The 21,673-nt window shown below is 41.4% G+C and overlaps 1 long non-coding RNA gene across 1 annotated transcript in view; it reads left to right on the forward strand.

The window, feature by feature from the left end:
- LOC137333335 (uncharacterized) overlaps nucleotides 1–21,673 on the forward strand; it is a 221,063-nt gene that overhangs the window by 15,603 nt on the left and 183,787 nt on the right. Inside the window, exon 2 of the long non-coding RNA XR_010965866.1 lies at nucleotides 1,818–1,885. This is a non-coding gene — a long non-coding RNA (uncharacterized lncRNA). The remainder of the gene's footprint in view (nucleotides 1–1,817; nucleotides 1,886–21,673) is intronic.

Genomic DNA, 21,673 nt, shown 5'->3' on the forward strand with positions numbered 1-21,673 from the left:
AACTCTTGAATCTGACACAATTAGATTTTAAGTGGTGGACCCATGTTGAGACTTGATCCAGATACATTCTTTTTGGTGGTTGATTTGCTAAACTGCTGTTTCTTTATTTAAAGCTTTTTATTTATTAATTGGTTTATAGTGCTAAGTCCCCACAGAATATTCAGTTCATAGTTGTGGAGCTAAACATCATTATTACCAGAGGCTCAATGACCTCAATTACAGGAAAAATTAATATGCTATTCTAATCTTGCGTTTTTGTGCTATTTTTGTTGTGTGTATAGTTGGATTGGGTACATAATTGTATCCAAAAGATAGGATCTTTTGGTTTTAAATTTTAAAATAAATGGTCCACAATGAAGCAAAATCCCTTATTATTCTGTCAAACTGTACTTTAGGGTTACTTGAGGAAAATTGTGGTGCATAGTGGCTCACGTTCAACATCACCTTTTTTCTTGTACCATTGTCTCGTTTTCCTCTGATTGAAGTGATAGGTCAGTTTTTTTTTAGAATATACTCCAGCATTGTTGAATGTTAAATTGTACTCTGCATGTGTTCCTGTGCACAAAATCTTGTGGTAAGTCAGTCCTGTCGACTCTTAGATTCCAATGAGTGTTTATACAGGATATTAACAGAAGGCTCAGTGGTCTATTCCTTGCTTGGTATGCTGGAGAATGGTACATTCTGTCACTATTCTGACGTGGAATTTCAGTAGATCTTAAAACAAATATGGTGCTAAAGAGACCTGCCTTTTCCAGAGGTGTAGCATGTGACTTCATGCTTCTCAAGACAAATAATGGTAGGGTTGAACCTGATAATAGAAACATGCCTGTGGAACCAAAGAATTGTAGAATTTGGAGGTACTCTTGGAATTGTATATTCCTAGCTGACGTGAGAGTCTTATCATATTAGGACTTCATATGGAAATATGCTTCTTTGCTAACTTGTTAATCTTTCCTATTTACCTTTTTGGGAGCTTTATGGATAATATTGCAGCACTTTGCAATACTACTTAAAGCAGGACTTTGATGTTTATCTGCTTTGACAGGATATGATGGTCTGGAGTATTATGCATATACATAACCTGAGCCCAGGTGAAGTTTAGATCATTTTATTGGTGAATGGGTTGCCAGTCAGGGTAAAAGAGTTCTTTCTGACACTTGCAATTGGCCAGATCAAAGAACCAAACCCGTAATTTTCTTTTCAGGATTAAGAGCAATGGGTTATATTGGCCTTCCACTACTGGCACCTGGGTTTGTATCTAGCCAGACTGATGTGATGAAAGTGTATTTCTGTGCTGGCTGTAAGGGGCAAATGGAAAACAAGGTAGGGTGGTCTCAAGCTCCAGTTCTTAGGGTTGTGGGCTCAGCACAAAACTGCTATAAGATCACCAATCGGCAATTTCAGTTAGAGGCCAAGAGTGGCTGGTGTGGGAAGTGGAAAGATCCACATTGGTGCAGTACAGCGTGATCTTCTGAGGTTGGGGTTAAGACACACCTGAGTCATACCTGAGCTGGAGGTGTGCATGTTCATCCTTGGTGTCAAAAGTATAGGAAAACATGTTCCTCAGAACTGTTATCCCTCTGCGAGCACAATAAACTAGTTTAAGATGGTACAAATGATGCCTTCATTTTTTTCTGTGATTTTTCTTTCAGTTGTTCAGAGGTGATATAATCCTGCTACTTTTTTTTCCCCCCTTTGTGATTTGGGTTCAGTAATGCACATCCCCATCGTTTTTGAACAACGATTTGAAGTCTGTTATTTTCAAGTGGAAATGTGTATTGATTTCATATCAATAATGGTGGACTGCTTTGTTTCAGGAAATAAGATTCTCCAGGCAGGGGCATTTGATATGACAGTGAAGAGATGGAAAGGAAATCTATGAAAGGTACTTGAATTCTTGCTCCTAATTTCAGGTTTTCAATTGGTTTCTCTGTGGCATAAGCTAAATATATGTAATTTTTATTAAAATACTTACAAGCAGTAAGTATGCAGCATATTTATAACTTGTTTGTTAATGGTGAGCAAATTTTTAATCTTCGGCCTTACAGTTTATTTTAGAATCATGTTGCCATGGCACCATTATCAAGACCACTACTAGGGAGGCAGGCCTGTACGATATATTTGTTCCAGGATGCATTCCAGTTAGTTATCTCTATGAAAATCTTCAGTTTGGAATACAGTGCAGTTTGTGAGTGCTTTGCAATTTCTTACTACATTTGTACAGTTTTTAGGAGCGAATGATTTTTTAGAAAAAGGTGTTTTCCTATTAAAGCCTCCATTAATTTTATTTTATACACTAACGGCATGTATAGGGGTGGGCCAGTTGCAAACAGTGCTAGCTTTCCCCCAACAGCTGGCATAATTGCTAGTTTTCCTTGTTTAATAGTGGATGACTGCCTCCTGTTTTAGTTTACAAATAAGATCTGCTAAAAGTGGTCCGAATATGTATGTAGCCAACTTTAAAGTTTTGGGACCCAAACTGAAGTAACTGAGAGTGCTCTCTGCACCCTTTTGGGACACAAGTTTATCAACAAACTGAGCCTATTTAGTCTCTTCAAGAAATGAAATGAGGCAAAAATGTTATTTTGAGGTAGAATAATGACTTGGTTTAAACCAGTGCAACTACTCACTTCAAATGGATAACATCTATTGGTCTCCAGATTCAACTACGCAAGGCCAAAATTGGTCCGTGTGCAATATGTTGAGAAACTGGGTCAGACTGGGGAAATGCAGATTCCTTGAGCCCTATCCTGGTTCTTTACTAAGAGGGTGGATTTTCTATGCTTGATAGATGTGAAATTTTTTGGAAAATGTAGAGTTTGCTAGAAACTATTAGCAGTAGATTGATTCCAATAATCATTACACTAACTAATCAACAGATTTAATACCTGTATCTGGACATGAAAACACCTCTCAATTTTTAAAATTCGTTCATGGGATGTGGGCGTTGCTGGCAAAGCCAGCATTTATTGCCCATCCCTAATTGCCCTTGAGAAGGTGGTGGTGAACCGCCTTCTTGAACCGCTGCAGTCCATGTGATGAAGGTTCTCCCACAGTGCTATTAGGTAGGGAGTTCCACGATTTTGACCCAGCGACGATGAAGGAATGGCGATATATTTCCAAGTCGGGATGGTGTGTGACTTGGAGGGGAACGTGCAGGTGGTGTTGTTCCCATGTGCCTGCTGCCCTTGTCCTTCTAGGTGGTAGAGGTTGCGGGTTTGGGAGGTGCTGTCGAAGAAGCCTTGGCGAGTTGCTGCAGTGCATCCTGTGGATGGTACACACTGCAGCCACTGTGCGCCGGTGGTGGAGGGAGTGAATATTTAGGGTGGTGGATGGGGTGCCAATCAAGCGCTGCTTTGTCCTGGATGATGTCGAGCTTCTTGAGTGTTGTTGGAGCTGCACTCATCCAGGCAAGTGGAGAGTATTCCATCACACTCGTGACTTGTGCCTTGTAGATGGTGGAAAGGCTTTGGGGAGTCAGGAGGTGAGTCACTCGCCACAGAATACCCAGCCTCTGACCTGCTCTTATAGCCACAGTATTTATGTGGCTGGTTCACTTAAGTTTCTGGTCAATGGTGACCCCCAGGATGTTGATGGTGGAGGGATTTGGCGATGGTATGCCATTGAATGTCAAGGGGAGGTGGTTAGATTCTCTCTTGTTGGAGATGGCCATTGCCTGGCACTTGTCTGGCGCAAATGTTACTTGCCACTTATCAGCCCAAGCCTGGATGTTGTCCAGGTCTTGCTGCATGCGGGCACGGACTGCTTCATTATCTGAAGGGTTGCGAATGGAACTGAACACTGTGCAATCATTAGCGAACATCTCCATTTCTGACCTTATGATGGAGGGAAGGTCATTGATGAAGCAGCTGAAGGTGGTTGGGCCTAGGACACTGCCCTGAGGAACTCCTGCAGCAATGTCCTGGGGCTGAGATGATTGGCCTTCAACAACCACTACCATCTTCCTTTGTGCTAGGTATGACTCCAGCCACTGGAGAGTTTTCCCCCTGATTCCTATTGACTTCAATTTCACTCGGGCTCCTTGGTGCCACACTCGGTCAAATGCTGCCTTGATGTCAAGGGCAGTTACTCTCACCTCACCTCTGGAATTCAGCTCATTTGTCCATGTTTGGACCAAGGATGTAATGAGGTCTGGAGCTGTGTGGTCCTGGCGGAACCCAAACTGAGCATGGATCAGCAGGTTATTGGTGAGTAAGTGCCACTTGATAGCACTGTCGATGACCCCTTCCATCACTTTGCTGATGATTGAGAGTAGATTGATGGGGCAGTAATTGGCCGGATTGGATTTGTCCTGCTCTTTGTGGACAGGACATACCTGGGCAATTTTCCACATTGTCGGGTGGATGCTAGTGTTGTAGCTGTACTGGAACAGTTTGGCTAGAGGCGCAGCTAGTTCTGGAGCACAAGTCTTCAGCACTACAGCCGGTATGTTGTCGGGGCCCATAGCCTTTGCTGTATCCAGTGCACTCAGCCGTTTCTTGATATCACGTGGAGTGAATTGAATTGGCTGAAGACTGGCTTCTGTGATGGTGGGGATATCGGGAGTAGGCCGAGATGGATCATCTACTCGGCACTTCTGGCTGAAGATGGTTGCAAACGCTTCAGCCTTGTCTTTTGCATTCACATGCTGGACTCTGCCATCATTGAGGATGGGGATGTTGTTCAGAGAGGTATTTGAAATTGTAAAAAGAATTATATATTTAGCATTTTCCCTTTGGCTTCTTAGTCTTTTCTGTAATTTCATTACAATAATTGACCTGCTGAAATGTGTTTTCAAAAAGAGATGGATGACTGCTTTTTCAACTCTTCTCTGCAGGACTTGGGGTCATATCTGGGCGGCTTGATGGAAATGAAAACTGAAAAACATTGGCTTAGTCTGAACAATTAGTTTTTAAACAGGATTTGGGAATGTATAACCCAAAGAAGCAGGAGGTTCTTTTTATATTCAAGGGAAAAATGCGATCATATCAAAGCAATGAGTTTTTACTAAGGATGACTAAAATTCTACGGAATACATGGGAGAAAACAGTAAGATCTTACATTTTAATCATAAATAGCAAAATTTTAGTGGCTTATAAACTTACCCTTGGTCTTGTAATCATGCATGAATACATGAGGTAATATTCCTCAGAATACCCTTTTAAATACTTAATAAAACATATGATCAAACCATTTTCCCCCCTCCTTATCTTTATCATGGCTAAGCTTTTTATTCAGAAGGATCTCACACTTGATAAAATGAAATTCTTGTAATTACCATACTGGAAATACCGCAGCCGGTCAACAATTCCACGTCAAACATTAGTGTATTACTCTTTCAGATGGTTAACTTGCAGTGGATTCCAGCATTGTCTGTTTGCCAGCATTCAATTTTTCTCTCTATCTCCCATTTGCAAGAGCAAAATTTTAAATCAATTTCAACCTGTTATGGAGGATAAGGTGGTTGACTGACTTTGTTTATTTGAATAATTGTGCAGAGGCTAGCAGTGTGGTGAAAATTTCACCCCTTTCTTTGGGATGTCGGTGAGATTTTCCTTTTTGGGGCAGTGTAGCAGTTCTGCCAGTAAAAGGGTGTCTGCCAGTGCAAGTAAGAGAAATTAGGAGACCACAACTGCTGCACTTAGACACGGAAAAGCCCTGTAGATGGAAATGGTAGCACATTTTATATGCCTCTGTAGAGACCGAGGTCTGCAAGGGTAACTGCTGGGACCCACTTGGAGGGAAAAGAGGCCTTTAATAGGCTTTCTCGCTCGATCAGGACAATTTGGGGCTACTACTGCCACTACGTTGGGCCGACCTACTTCCACTTTCCACTTGGCGGTCATGGGGAAGGATGGTAAGGGGGTGGGTGGGAGGAAAATGGATGGGCAAGCCGGCCCCCACCTTCACACTGCCATTTACATGCGGTGGGTGGGCAATAGTAGATCTGGTGGGGATTGGAGGAGGAAAATCCAGATTAGAGCTGGGAGGTGGTGATAGGCCTTACCACCCCATTTTTGTGCTATTCTGCTGCTATTTTCTCTAATTTGGGGTAGGTTAGTGGAGGAAAATACAGTCTGCAATGTTCATTCGCATCTCAGAATTTTTGTTTTGTGGTAATAAAGTAGAGAAATCCATTTTCATATAAGCTGCACTGCCAGTCTCTATACACTTGTAGTAATGCACGTGTATAACTGTTATTGAGATGGGATCATGATCATCTTGCATCTTATTCAGTGCTGATTGTGTGACTTTGGTTGAACATTAGGTCCCATAAGCTGTCTGTGTTCTGCAACTAAAATCTCTGACCTTTCTGTGTATAATTAATATATTAAAAATCCCGTGTATGTGCACTTCTGGTCAACTTTTTCCATTATAAATTCCTATGTCCAAATTTAGAATGGAAACTGCTCATGTAAACTTGTCAACCTGTAATAGCCCCTCCTACCAGTGGAGGTGATGCAGCTCCCCCATTGGTAGGAGGATGTAATTAAAGCATGACAAGTTTACATTGGCAGTTTCCATTATAAATGTGAAATTTACAATGGAGATAAATATAAAAATAAAGACACAATGTATGACTTCAAAATGAGGACTGTATTTGTCTGCACACCCGGTCCAATTTCTTTCTCTCCCCACCCCGATCCGTGTAACCCCTGCTTTACCTGCCAACTATATTTGGTTTTGACACCCTATGTGTAACGTGACAAGTGATCGGGTTTTGTTTTCAAATTCTTATTGCAGGCGATTATGGTACCTAACTTTTTGTTTAACTCACCATGACATTCCTTGCAGTGGAGCACAAGGATTACTGAGTTGACTCATTTAGCATCCTTGTATACAGTATTGAGAGGGCCTGTGTCAATTTAGATAATTTTGTTTTGTTTGGTAATGCTTTCCAGATGTAGCATTTTCAAGCAACACATCGCAAATTGGCTGGTCAGAAAATGTCAAGCAAAGTAAAATCTCAATCTCCATGTAACAGCTACCTTGTGTTCCAATCTCAAAACAGTTGTCTTACATTGTATATGAAAATAACTGAATATCTGTGCCTTCTCTAAGCACTCTTTAGATAATTCATCTCCATAAAATCCACTGTTGGGTGCCTCATTCCAGCAACAAGCTTGAAAATAAAATTAGAATTGTGCACTTAGATTTCCTTTGCTTCTACTTTTCTGCACTCCTGAAATATCTGAAAAGCAAGTTAGACTAACTGCTTTTATATGACCTTTCCATGCTTATGGAATTTTATGTGCATACATGAGGACCGATTTTTGTGAGGCTCCAGTGTAGGTATATGGTCTTGCACATGTCAAGTGGAGATTGTTAAACAAGGTGAAATCACACAACTGATTTGCAACATGGATAATTATCCAGTGGGTGCTTTGGAGCTTGAAATTGAGGCTGCACTACCAGCTTGTTTAAGTACAGTGAAGTCCCTGCCTACTTTTAAGTCTTCTGCTGAAGCTCCTTTCATGGTGTGAGCATTGCCCATTAAGGCCTAGTTGCACATGAGTCCTGGAACCTAGCCTGCAGAAACCGGCTTCTTAATGGGGAATGTAGGTAGATATCCAGGGGTGGCTTGGCCATATGGGCATTTCCCGAGTGCCCCCGTGAATGGTTCCGTAGCGCTGTATTATCAGCGCTCCCTTTTTCCGGGAGAATCCTGAAGAATCTTGCGCCCTTTTGGAGGAGCAAGTCTGCCCCTATAAATATCTCCTACATCAGGCAGTCTGCAGTGCACACATGTATCAAGCAAGTGATGACCGCTATCTTTGCTTTGGAAAGGAGCTGGACAGAATGTACAGCTTTCACGATTCCCTTGAAAGGAAAATGTCACACCTGGTACCCATGGAGCATCAAGGCTTTTTATCAAAGAAGAGGAGCGAGCGTTTACATTCAATTAACGTCTGGTGGTATCTGACCACAAATTATATGCACATCAGAGGCTGTTATCCAGGAAGCAGCCATGATGCCTGCATTGTCTGACATTCCACAATATCCAAATTATTTGAAGGAGAAGAAACAGGTGGTTGGCTTAGAACAAGACTAGCCTCTGCTATTTTGTATCTGTCTTCACAGTAGAAGACGCAAGCATACCAGAAATAGTGCGGAACTGAAAGGCTAATGAGAGTGTGAAACTTAATGTAATTAATATCACTAGAGAAAACGTACTGGACAAACTAATGGGACTAAAAGCCGACAAATCCCCTGGACCTGATGGCCTACATCCTAGGGTTCTAAAAGAGGTGGCTGCGGTGATAGTGGATGCATTGGTTATGATCTTTCAAAATTCCCTAGATTCTAGATTGGTCCCAGCGGATTGGAGGGTAGCAAATGTAACCCCACTATTCAAGAAAGGAGAAAGAGAGAAAACAGGGATCTTACAGGCCAGTTAGCCTGATATCAGTCATCGGGAAAATGCTGGATTCCATTATTAAGGACGTGGTAATGGAGCACTTAGAAAATCATAATTGGATTAGACAGAGTCAACATGATTTTATGAAAGGGAAATCGTGTTTGACAAATTTACTAGAGTTTTTTGAGGATATAACTAACAGGGTAGATAAAGGTGAACCAATGGATGTGGTATATTTGGATTTTCAAAAGGCATTTGATAAGGTGCCACATAAAAGGTTGTTACGCAAGATAAGGGCTCGTGGGGTTGGGGTAATATATTAGCATGGATAGAGCATTGGTTAATGGATAGAAAACAGAGACTAGGGATAAATGGGTCATTTTCAGGTTGGCAGGCTGTAACTAGTGGGGTGCCACAAGGATCGGTGCTTGAGCCTCAGCTGTTTACAATCTATATTAATGACTTAGATGAAGGGACAGAGTGTAATGCATTCAAGTTTGCTGATGACACAAAGCTAGGTGGGAAAGTAAGCTGTGAGGAGGACACATAGGGTCTGCAAAGGGATATAGACAGGTAAAATGTGGGCAAGAAGGTGGCAGATGGAGTATAATGTGGGGAAATGTGAGATTATTCACTTTGATAGGAAGAATAGAAAAACAGAATATTTTTTAAATGGTGAGATACCATTAAATGTTGGTGTTCAGAGAGATTTGGTTGCCCTTGTACAAGAAACACAAAAAGTTAGTTTGCAGGTACAGCATTAATTAGAAAGGCAAATGGCATGTTGGCCTTTATTGCAAGGGGGTTGGAGTACAAGAGTAAGGAAGTCTTACTACAATTGTACAGGGCTTTGATGAGACCTCACCTGCAGTATTGTGTACAGTTTTGGTCTCCTTATTTAAGGAAGGATATACTTGCCTTGGAGGCAGTGCAACGAAGGTTCACTAGATTGATTCCTGGGATGAGAGGGTTGTCCTATGAAGAGAGATTGAGTAGAATGGGCCGATACTCTCTGAAGTTTAGAAGAATGAGAGGTGATCTCATTGAAACATATAAAATTCTGAGTGGGCTTAACAGGGTAGATGCTGAGAGATTGTTTCCCCTGGCTGGAGAGTCAGGATAAAGGTTCGGCCATTTAAAACTGAGATGAGGAGGAATTTCTTTAATCAGAGGGTCGTGAATCTTTGGAATTCTCTTCCCAAGAGGGCTGTGGATGCTGAGTCGTTGCATATATTCAAGGCTGAGATAGATAGATTTTTGGACTCCGGGGGAATCAAGGGATATGGGGATTGGGCGGGAAAGTGGCGTTGAAGTCGAAGATCAGCCATGATCTTATTCAATGGCGGAACAGGCTCGAGGGGCAATATGGCCTAAGCCTGCGCCTATTTCTTATGTTTCTTATAACTTTTGACTCCATTGAGAAACCCCCTGACAGTGGAAGAGAATCTCGTCCTGGAATGCCTCTGCATCTGCTGTTCATTGGCTGCCACTTCCACTTTCAAGAAAAGTATGTCATGCAGTGTAGACACAATGAAAGTATGTGGCAAAAGAACAGTGGTTGTTCACAATGCTTCAAATGGTGTTTCCCAGAGGAATGGCAGTCCCCAACTTAGATTTGTTCCTCAGAAGAAATGTGTGCAAGACAAATTGTGAGACTATACTTACTTTTAGTGTTGGGGTTTTAAGTTAACTCTTCAAATCCCCTGTTGGAAAAATGGCCAAAATATCTTGAAATGTGACAGTTTTAAAATTGGTTGGTTGCATTTCTGAAGGTCCTGCTGACCTGTTTCAGCATCTTAGTATGACTAAATTGCTTCTTTGAGACAATAAGAAAAGTATGACAAGAGATCTTTTTCTGCTACAGACACATTTCATGCTTGATGCGGTAAATGCAAGACATTTACTTGTATAAGTTGTACATTTTCTTTTTGATGCCTGTAATGAAAAGTTTGCAGAAGTGTTTCTACATTACAACAGTCTGACATGTTGGTGCTAGTGTGAATTCTTTATTGAAAAGACCATGAATTTCCAGTGCATTCTAAGGAGTCCTACAGATATGTAGAATATTATAATATTGTTAAAAATCTTATATATGAACCATACATTCTGCAAGAGATTGAAGAAAATTTTTATGTGAGCCACTGTTGCATTGAATGCTTCTAAATGTGATTTAAAAACTGGAACATCCTTTTTGTTTTAAGTTGTTAAATGTTCCTTGAGTGTCCATTAATATTTGTGGAAGGAAATGTTCGCAGCTGTATTTGATATTAATGATTTGCAAATGACTATGACCATATGCTTGTAGGATGGTTTGGACTTCATCATTGTATATTTTTGACTATATAGTTTTTGAAATGTGATTATACATAATCTTTCTGCAAATGGTCTGCAGTGAAATTCAATGTGGAATGCCAAACTCTTAATTTTATATTGAAGTTTGAAAATTGGTACAAAATATAATATAAATACTTGCACATTTCAGAAAGCAGTAGATCAAGATTTCTTTGTTGTGTGCTGCATAGGACCAGGTATATGGCTTGTTACTCATAGTATTAATGGAAAGGGAGGGATTGGCTTTAAGTTATCCATTTTGGTCAACAATCTGTACTGAATATTAATACTTTTTATTGATTACATAAAAATGTTAGTATGGTTAATTGAATATTAACGGCTTTTGCAATGAACTTCTGACCAGCCTTTTATCAATTTTTTGAGTGCTCTATGCTGTGCTGCCAAGCACTTCAGAGATGTTGCACATTTTTAAACTGCGTGTTTCATCAATTCCTGCAATGTTGTGCTTTGTTTTATTTTCTAAGTAGCTACCTTGCAGTTGCCTTGTTGTGGAATTTAGCTGGATTCACCCCTATGCCAAAGGTGACCACACTCACCTGTTGTCTCCTCTTCTACCAGTTTTACTTCCTGCTCAGAGATGTGCAAGGCTTACTAAATTATTCAATTTGTTCTGCCATTTTCAAACCTGATCTGGTGGGGATGATCAGGAATCCCATTTCCTGCTTGTTGATCTGCTTATCCATGATAATTGCTGGTATCTAACTATTCCGTGACTTTTTACTGGAAGCAAGTTAAAAATTCAGTGAAGCCAGAAAGGAAGTGTGATTGATATGGCAGCAACTTTGGGCGCTTACTGCCACAAAACTGTCCGTGGTTCTTTAATGATCTCTAGTCTCATTGTTTTTATTTCAGATTTCCAGCATCCGCAGTATTTTGCTTTTGACTCATTATATTATTTACACTGTCAAGTTTTGCTTATTTAGAGTTACTATTTTAGGTCAAAAAGTACTTTGAAACTTCTTGCTCTGTAAAATAAACACAACTTCATGTGCTTAAATGATTTTGCAATCAGTCTGGCTTTGTTTTTTTTTATCATTGATCTCACGTTTAACATTTCCCAGCTGCTAATAGCTCTGCCTTACTCATAGTATCCCTTTGGAATACTCGAGCTTTGAATGGAATTGCACATGCACACATTTATTTTGCTGCTTGGAAAAATGCATTTTCAGAATGGAAAACACATTACAAATATAAACCTATTGGATTTTACAATTTTAAAAAATTCATTCTCGGAATGTGGCTGTCGCTGGCAAGGCCGGCATTTTTGCCCATCCCTAGTTGTCCTTGAGAAGGTGGTGGTGAGCTGCCTTCTTGAATCACTGCTGTCTTTGTGGTGAAGATGCTCCCACAATGCTGTTAGGTGGAGAGTTCCATGATTTTGATGCAGTGATATATGTCCAAGTCAGGATGGTGTGTGACCTTGTCCTTCTAGGTGGTGAAGGTCAAGGATTGCGGAGGTACTGCTGAGGATGCCTTGGAGATTTGCTGCTGTGCATTCTGTAGATGGCACACACTGCAGCCCCTATATGCTGATGTTGGAAGGGGAGATTTTTAAGCCAGTTGTTGGGATGCTGATAAAAGGGCCTGCTTTATCCTGGATAGTTTTAAGCTTCTTGAGTGTTGTTGGAACAGCATCCATCCAGGCAAGTGGAGAGTATTCCATCATACTCTTGACTTGTGCCTTGTAGGTGGTAGAGTCTTTGAGGAGTCATGAGGTGAGCCACTCATCACAGGATACCCAGTCTCTTACCTGCTGTAGGAGCAATGAGATTTATATGGCTGGTCCAGTTGAGTTTCTGGTCAATGGTGACCCCCAGGATGTTTATGATGGGGGATTTGGCAGTAGTAATGCCATTGAATGTCAGGTAGAGATGGTTATGCTTTCTCTTGTTGAAGATGGTTTGACAGGATAGATGCTGAGAGGTTGTTTTCTCTGGCTGGAGAGTCTAGAAATGGGGTAATAGTTTCCAGATAAGGGGTTGGCCATTTAGGACTGAGATGAGGAAATATTTCTTCACTCAGAGGGTTGTGAATCTTTGGAATTCTCTATCCCAGAGAGCTGTGGATGCTCAGTCGTTGAGCATATTCAAGGCTGAGATCGATAGATTTTTGGACACTAAGGGAATCAAGGGATATGGCGATAGGGCGGGAAAGTGGAGTTGAGATGGAAGATCAGCCATGGTCTTATTGAATGGGGGAGCAGACTCGAGGAGCCGCATGGCCTACTCCTGCTCCTATTTCTTATATTCTTATGTTCTTATTGACTGACACTTGTGTGGTGAATGTTATTTGCCACGTATCAGCTCAAGCCTGGATGTTTTCCAGGTCTTGCTGCATGTGAGCATGGATGACTTCATTATCTGAGGAATTGCAAATGGAGCTGAACACTGTGCAATCATCAGCCAACAGCCCAACTTCTGACCTTGTGATCATAGAATCATTGAAAGTTATGGCACAGAAGGAGGCCATTCGGCCTATCGTGTCTGTGCCGGCCGAAAAAGAGCTATCCAGCTTAATCCCACTTTCATAAGAACATAAGAAATAGGAGCAGGAGTAGGCCATGCGGCCCCTCGAGCCTGCTCTGCCATTCAATCAGATCATGGCTGATCTTCGACCTCAACTCCACTTTCCTGCTTGATCCCCATATCCCTTGATTCTCCTAGAGTCCAAAAATCTATCCATCTCAGCCTTGAATATATTCAATGATTGAGCATCTGCCCTCTGGGATAGAGAATTCCAAAGATTCACAACCCTCTGTGTGAAGAAATTCCTCCTCATCTCAGTATTGAATATAAGATTTGTGCGAGAGTGTTCCACACGTCCACTACACTGTGGATGAAAAAGTGTTTCCTAACTTCTCGCCTTAAGAAAGCTTTCACCAGTGACAGGAAAAATAACCTACCCTAGAAACACTCAAAATATTTCAGTCACAGTTTTAGATGATCATCGCTCGATAATTAAAATATCTGAACCAGACAACAAAGGCATTGCAAACATTGCTGCTGCCTGGACAAGGAGGTCAGTGGGGTTTTGGCGAATGACCTCTACTGTTACTGTCCATCAACAGACTGCAGCCTTTCATCCAGAGCAACACTCCACAAACCAATCCGGCTTTTTTTTTTGTGGCATTGGTTGAGAAGTTTAAACATGATAAAACTAGATAAATGCAAATATTATGTAATTCACTTAGAATTATTACAATTCATTTATCCAGCAGGTGTTTCCAACTTTTTAAGTCCATCAAGATTCAACATGAGACATTAGTTTATGTAAGCAACTATAAAGCAAAGCCGTTCTACAATTGGATGTAATTTTCTATGTCTTCCAGGATACACTAAACAAAGTTACTTAACATCTTACTTGTACATCTACATCTTCCAGCACTTGGTCTGTAGCCCTGTATGTTATGGCACTTCAAGTGCTCATCCAAGTACTTTTTAAATGAGTTGAGGGTTTCTGCCTCTACCACCCTTTCAGGCATTGAGTTTCAGACCCCTACCACCCTCTGGGTGAAATCGTTTCTCCTCAGCTCCCCTCTAATCCTCTACTAATAACTTTAAATCTATGCCCCCTGGTCACTGACCCCTCCGCTAAGGGAAATAGGTCCTCCCTATCCACTCCATCTAGTCCTGTCATAATTTTATATACCGCAATTAAATCTCCCCTCAGTCTCCTTTGTTCCAAAGAAAACAACCCCAGCCTATCCAGTCTTTTCTCATAGCTAAATTCCTCTAGCCCTGGCAACATTCTCGTAAATCTCCTCTGTATCCTCTCTCATGCAAACACATCTTTCCTGTAGTGTGGTGATCAGAACTGTACGCAGTGATGGAGGAAAGGTCATTGATGAAGCAGCTGAAGATAGTTGGGCCTATGTTGCTGCCCTCAGTCAGCTCCAGGACATTGTTGCAGGAGTTAGACGATTGGCCGCCAACGACCACAACCATCTTCCTTTGTGCCAGGTATGACTCCAGCCTCTGGCAAGTTTCCCCCTTGATCCCCATTGACTTCCGTTTTACTAGAGCTCCTTGGTGCCACACTTGGTCAAATGCTGCCTTGATATCAAGGGCAGTTATTCTCCCCCTCATCTCTAGAATTCAGCTCTTGTATCCATGGTTGGACCAAGGCTGTAATAGGTCTGGAGCTGAGTGGTCCTAGCAGAACCAAACTGAGCAATGGTGAGCAGGTTATTGGTGAGTTAGTGGGGTTTGATAGCACTGTTAATGACTTCTTCCATCACTTTGCTGATGATTGGGAGTAGGTTGATGGGGCGGTAATTGGCTGGGTTGGATTTGTCCTGTTTTTTATGGAGCAGGGGAAAGGGAGGATACTTGAGTGGGTAATTTGAAGGCTACGTGATAGGGATAACTTCAGGGTGAAATCACTAAGAATGATAAGTTGCTTAGCTTTTTATGGCCTGTAAATTGTTCTGAGAGGCGAACCAACAGTGCCCGCCGCTCATGAGATTTAAATTCACCTAAAGTTACCACGTTCTTTTTAGCGACATATTCCTTGAAATACGAGTTCAAAAAACAGCAGCGTTCTTTCCTGGGCTGTGTGAGCGGGGAAAGGATATCTATGTCCCCTCAACCAATCAGCTTGAAGCAAGCCACGCTGTGAGGACCAGGAAGTGAAACTCATTGACAAACCGCGCAGACTAAAAACTAGGAAGTGCCCAATACGTTTGTAAATATACTATAAAATGAGATAGACAAAGGGAAATAATGAGAAGGTAAGATTAAAAGACTGAGATAAGAGACAGAGAGCAAAAGTGAAAAAAATTAAACTTTAATTTAAAAAAAGTTTTTAAATGTGAAAAAACTATTAAAATCAGGAGCAGTGAGATTCCACATTTTTAAAAGTTAATTTTCAGCACCATAGGGGTTGTTTGGCAGTCACTAATACTTAACATGCTGTTAAAAGTTAGTTTAGACCTAAAAAAAAGCCCAGCATCTTTTTTTGTGGTGAGATTAGTTAGTTTCCAGCTGGCCAGGAGAGCAATTTCACGCTGGTCCATTAATTTCAGCTTGCGAGGTCCCTTTAACGTGAAGCTTTCAGATCACCTGTGAATCAGGAAGAGCAAGTTCCGGATTTCCATGTTTGTGCATGGAACTTGCTCTTTGATTTGCCCATTAATAATGGTGAGCGCTGTTAGGCTCACTGATATTTTACAAGCAATTTCTGTCCCAAATATTTTGAAATTTGTATCATATTTTGTTGTGTATGAGAAATCAATTCTGATTGTGAAGCAGATTCCCTGCTGGCCTATAGGATAAAGGCACTGGTGTGCACAGCATCGAGTCACATATCAAAAGTTCTTGGCTTCAATTCCTGCTCTGTGCTGAGTTGATTACAATTGGGGCAACAGTTGTGGTCTTAGTGTTGCTGGTTTAGAGAGAGCAAAAATCAGCCAGGCTTCCCACTCCTAACTGCTATCTAGTAATTCCTGTAGGCAAGCGAGTGTAAGGATATCTGTTAACAGTAGCACTGAGTGCCTGGGGTCTCTTAGTAGCTACTTGTTTGACCCATTAGATGTTGCCTGTTAAACCATCTCCTAGGTGGCATTGGCGTCAAGAACGGTATGAAGAAAATTGGCAAGTGATATATATGCACCTGTATGCTGTGTTCTGAAAAAATATCTTTTGAAAACTTACTTAATATAGTACCAAATAGATGCAGTGCTTTATAAATTCTTTAATTAAGAGATTCCTACAGACTCAACCTTGATCTGTGGTGGTCTCCCCAATGTTGCAGCCTTCAACTTGCTCTAAAGGAAAAGAGTGCACATAGATCTTGGCAAATGTTAGTTCTTTGAGGTTGTAAGTCCTCCCATACCCCTCTTTTAGCTATAAAAGCCTACTACTTGGAAGCAACCTCTTCAGTAGTTTCTTTCCCATATAATTAAATAATTTACAGATGCCATCCAGAAGATTACATGCAACACCTCTGCAACCTCTAATAATGCCTTGTGACATTACGTGGGGCTGGGATTGATGTTCCAAAAATTGTTGACCACCGTGCCTCTTCATCACCTCATCCACAATAAGATCCACATCCTGTTCTGTAAAATGTAATGTTTGTACATTTTCTTTTTGTTTAGCCATCCTCTGCAATTTTGGTGTGCTTGTATTGCCTCTTGATAACTTTGAGGGGTCAAGGGTCTAACTTCCACATTAAGTCAAAACAATTCTTGGAACTCTGTTTTAGTTTGTTATTGTAATTTACTATTGGAAATAAACTCCATATGGGACAGGATTTTGACTTGGATGTGATGCCACCTGCATAGCCTGCCAATGCTCACTGTTTAGGCTGATACATAGAGAATGGCTGCTTGTGTGAGGTACTGAAGGAGAAATGCCCATGAATTTGCACACCAACTTTCAAGAGAGGAGAGGGAGCAGAGAAATATGTTGTTGGAAATATGTTAAATTTGTAATATTTATCCAATGCAAATTATTATAGTGTGAACCAAAGACAAGCATAGATTGCAGAGTGCTAATATTTTCAAACCGACATGAAGGCAGTCCATTAATTGAAAAGTGCATCTTTACCAGTTTGGTTGTAATAATAATCACTTCTTTATTCTCCAGGGTGTGGGCGATGCTGGCAAGGCTATATTTATTATCCATCCCAGTGCTTCCACAGTGTTGTTGGAGAACTCCAGCTTATTGACCCAGTGACTATGTAGGAACAACAATGTATGTTGAAGTCAGAATGGTGTATGATTTGGAGGCGATGGGGTTGCCATGATATTGCTGTTCTTGGCCTTCTTGGTGGTAGAGGTCGCAGGGGAGGTAGATACTGTCGTAATAAGCTTGTTGAGTTGCTGCAGTGCATCCTGTAAATCAAACGTACTGCAGCTGCAGTGGAGGGGGTGGATGTTGAATCCAGTGGTAGGGGTGTTGATCAATTGAAATAAATCCCATATGCATTTGAGAAATGATATAAATTAAAGCACTGATACAGGAGCAGGTAAGTTCTACCATGGATTTTGAGGTGTGAGCAGGGGCTGTGAGCTGGCAGGTCAACTGATAGATCAACTGTTGCAGTGTAAGCTACTCTTGCTGATAGAGGAATGGAGCTGAGCACTGCTAAAGTTAGAGGTAATTGGGAAGGGCCGAGGAATCAGCAATGCACTGTAATTGGGGACATTATCCGCAGAGCTGTTCTCTCCATTATAGGTAATTGGGGTTTCACTATAGTTTTTTAACCTTGAGAAATGTATAAACAATGCGAAAGTGATAGAATATGAACAGTGCACTGAGCATTTGTAAATAGAAACTTAGACACATGCTGGCATTGTAACAAAGTTCCATAGTATAGATTTGATCTCAGGGGTCAAAGTTTTGGGGGTCCTGGGAGTAACTAATGAATTAGTGGGATTTTGGATTTGGGCAATTCTTTCTAGCTGCTTCATAAAGGAGAGGTAGTAGATCAACTGGTTCCAACAATGATGGCTCATCAAAATTGCATTATGAAACCAGCAAGATGCCAAGTCACCATCAGTTTGGGATTGGCTATCGTAGTATTAGACATAGCAGTTGGTGTAAAACAATGATAGGATCTGGATGTTGGTTGCTGCACATCTGAGTAATTGGATAGAAAAGAGGAAGAAAATGTCCATGCAGCAAGACTCTGTAGTTCCATAACACAATTGTAGGACCTGGACAATATATGTTCCCAAAGCATAATGATAGATGAAGATGTTTTAGCTTTACCGTTGACTTTGCTTATATCCTTTTTGTTTTTTTAATTCTCCATATCCCACAGGAATATGCTTTTACTTACTTTGTACTGTTGACTGAAACTTAAAAGGGAGGCATTTGATAAAGTTAGGGCTAGCAATGCTAAAGATAATCAAGCGGCATATAGAAAACGTAGTGGGGAGGTGAAAAGAGAGATTGGAAGGGCTAAAAGGGGATTTGAAAAAATGTCTACCCGATAACGTAAAAGTAATGCTTTTATAAGCGTATAAAAAGTAATTGAATAGTTAGGGGAGTAGGACTGCTCATGAATTAAGGGAGGAGTGTAATTTTGGTGGACGAAGACATGGCAGAGATATTAAATATTTGACTTTGGTTTTTACAAAGGATGCTTTTAGTGAAAATGTGGATATTCTAGAGCAGGATATGGAACAATTGTGAAGAGATAACTAGAAAAGGAATTAGTTCTTAATTTAAAAAAAAATCAGAACTCAAGGTGATAAATCACTGGGCCCTGATGGCATACATCCCATGCTGTTGGAAGAAGTCTTAGAGAAGATAGTGGAGGCTCTAGCCACAAATGAGGAAATATTGCAGCATTGATAGAAAGTTGGTTGATGGACAGGAAACAGATATGGTAAATGAGTGTTGCTCAGATCGGAGAAGGGTTGGAAGTATTGTAGCGCAGGGGTCAGTGCTGGGTCCACCTTTGTTCTCTATGTGAATGTGTGTGTATGTAATATGAATTGGACTTGGGTATAGGAAAAGTAATCTCAAATTGCTGACTACAAGAAAAGTAATGGGTTTGTATACAGCGGGGAGGATTTTCAAAGACTTCAGGAAGAGTAAGTGTGGTCTTTTTGAAATGCAACTAATGTGAGTTTATATATTTAAAAAAGTAATTTTAAGATCTACATTATTTTTACACAGAGCTACCGAAGAGTAATGTCTTGTTTATGGTAATTTGTCGTGTCACCAGTTGAAGTTGGGCCTTTCTGATGTATAGATGTTGGAGATGCCATGAAACAATGCAGGAATCTTGGACCGTAGTTTTGGTGTTGTGAAGTTCTGTTGCTGTCATTCAGTTCTAGTGTCGTGACAACTCAGTAGTATGTTTGACGTTGGGGAGCAATGAGCTTTGAGTATGTTGCAAGAAATGTGATTTGAAATTTAGTTTGTATTTCAATATGTCTAAATGTTTCTGTGCCAGGATAGCTGCATTTTGAAGTTTAAAGTAAAATCCTAAAATGTGATAATCCTAAAGTTTGATTCAAGCCAAGAGTGAAAGCAGCAGTGTGAAACCTAATCTTGGGGTCAGAAAGAAATTTTCCAAAGCATTATTTTCTTAGAGGTTTTTACTTTTGGTCCAGTCTTTCTCCTAGGAGGTTAAATAGTTGGCAGAGTCCTTGTTATGATTATGGCTAACTGTGGAAGGGGTGGGCTTGAGGGACTGAATAGCTTTTTTTCTTCCATAAGGATTTGTGGTATTGGAACAGTATTTTGTTTTTTTCAAAAAAAGTGCAATGAATTGGCATTATAGAATTTTCGATTGAAGAATATTACATCTAATCTATAGAAAATATTTTCCTCCATGGTGAAAGCCGCATTGGTCTTATGTTGCTACCCTGTTTGTTTCGTTATACTATCTGTCTTTATGGCAAGATCATAGTTCCATATAAAGTGTTTTTGCACGGCAGTGTGGAATGCTTTGTATCTGGCTATAGCGTATCAACCTAGATTTTAACACGCAAACTATACAGCTGTTGATTTTTATTCCAATCCAGTCAACTGGCCAACAGTATGGTGTAAATCTAGGTTGTCCTGTAAGCCTCACCTAGTGCTTCACTTTTTTTTTTATTCGTTCATAGGATGTGGCCGTCGCTGGCAAGGCCAGCATTTATTGCCCATCCCTAATTGCCCTTGAGAAGGTGGTGGTGAGCCGCCTTCTTGAACCGCTGCAGGTGGTAGAGGTCGTGGGTTTGAGAGGTGCTGTCGAAGAAACCTTGGCGAGTTGCTGCAGTGCATCCTGTGAATGGTACACACTGCAGCCACGGTGCGCCGGTGGTGAAGGGAGTGAATGTTTAGGGGGTGCCAATCAAGCAGGCTGCTTTGTCCTGGATGGTGTCGAGCTTCTCGAGTGTTGTTGAAGCTGCACTCATCCAGGCAAGTGGAGAGTATTCCATCACACTCGTGACTTGTGCCTTGTAAATGGTGGAATGGCTTTGGGGAGTCAGGAGGTGAGTCACTTGCCACAGAATACCCGGCCTCTGACCTGCTCTTGTAGCCACAGTATTTATGTGGCTGGTCCAGTTAAGTTTCTGGTCAGTGGTGACCCCAGGATGTTGATGGTGGAGGATTCGGCGATGGTAATGCCGTTGAATGTCAAGGGGAGATGGTTAGACTCTCTATTAGGAGCTGGTCATTGCCTGGCACTTGTCTGGCACAAATGTTACTTACCACTTATCAGCCCAAGCCTGGATGTTGTCCAGGTCTTGCTGCATGCAGGCACGGACTGCTTCATTATTTGAGAGGTTGCGAATGGAACTGAACACTGTGCAATCATCAGCGAACATCCCCATTTCTGACCTTATGATGGAGGGAAGGTCATTGATGAAGCAGCTGAAGATGGTTTGGCCAAGGATACTGCCCTGAGGAACTCTTGGGGCTGAGATGACTGGTCTCCAACAACCACTACCATCTTCCTTTGTGCTAGGTATGACTCCAGCCACTGGAGAGTTTTCCCCCTGATTCCCATTGACTTCAATTTTACTAGGACTCCTTGGTGCCACACTCGGTCAAATGCTGCCTTGATGTCAAGGGCAGTCACTCTCACCTCACCTCTGGAATTCAGCTCTTTTGTCCATGTTTGGACCAAGGCTGTAATGAGGTCAGGAGCCGAGCGGTTCTGGTGGAACCCAAACTGAGTATCAGTGAGCAGGTTATTGGTGAGTAAGTACCGCTTGATAGCACTGTCGACGACACCTTCCATCACTTGCTGATGATTGAGAGTAGACTGATGGGGCGGTAATTGGCCGGATTGGATTTGTCCTGCTTTTTGTGGACAGGACATACCTGGGCAATTTTCCACATTGTCGGGTGGATGCCAGTGTTGTAGTTGTACTGGAACAGCTTGGCTGGAAGCGCGGCTAGTTCTGGAGCACAAGTCTTCAGCACTACAGCCGGGATGTTGTCGGGGCCCATAGCCTTTGTTGTATCCAGTGCACTCAGCCATTTCTTGATATCACGTGGAGTGAATTGAATT

This window comes from Heptranchias perlo, chromosome 16, assembly GCF_035084215.1.
Source record: "Heptranchias perlo isolate sHepPer1 chromosome 16, sHepPer1.hap1, whole genome shotgun sequence".
In the NCBI taxonomy this organism is placed as follows: Eukaryota; Metazoa; Chordata; class Chondrichthyes; order Hexanchiformes; family Hexanchidae; genus Heptranchias; species Heptranchias perlo.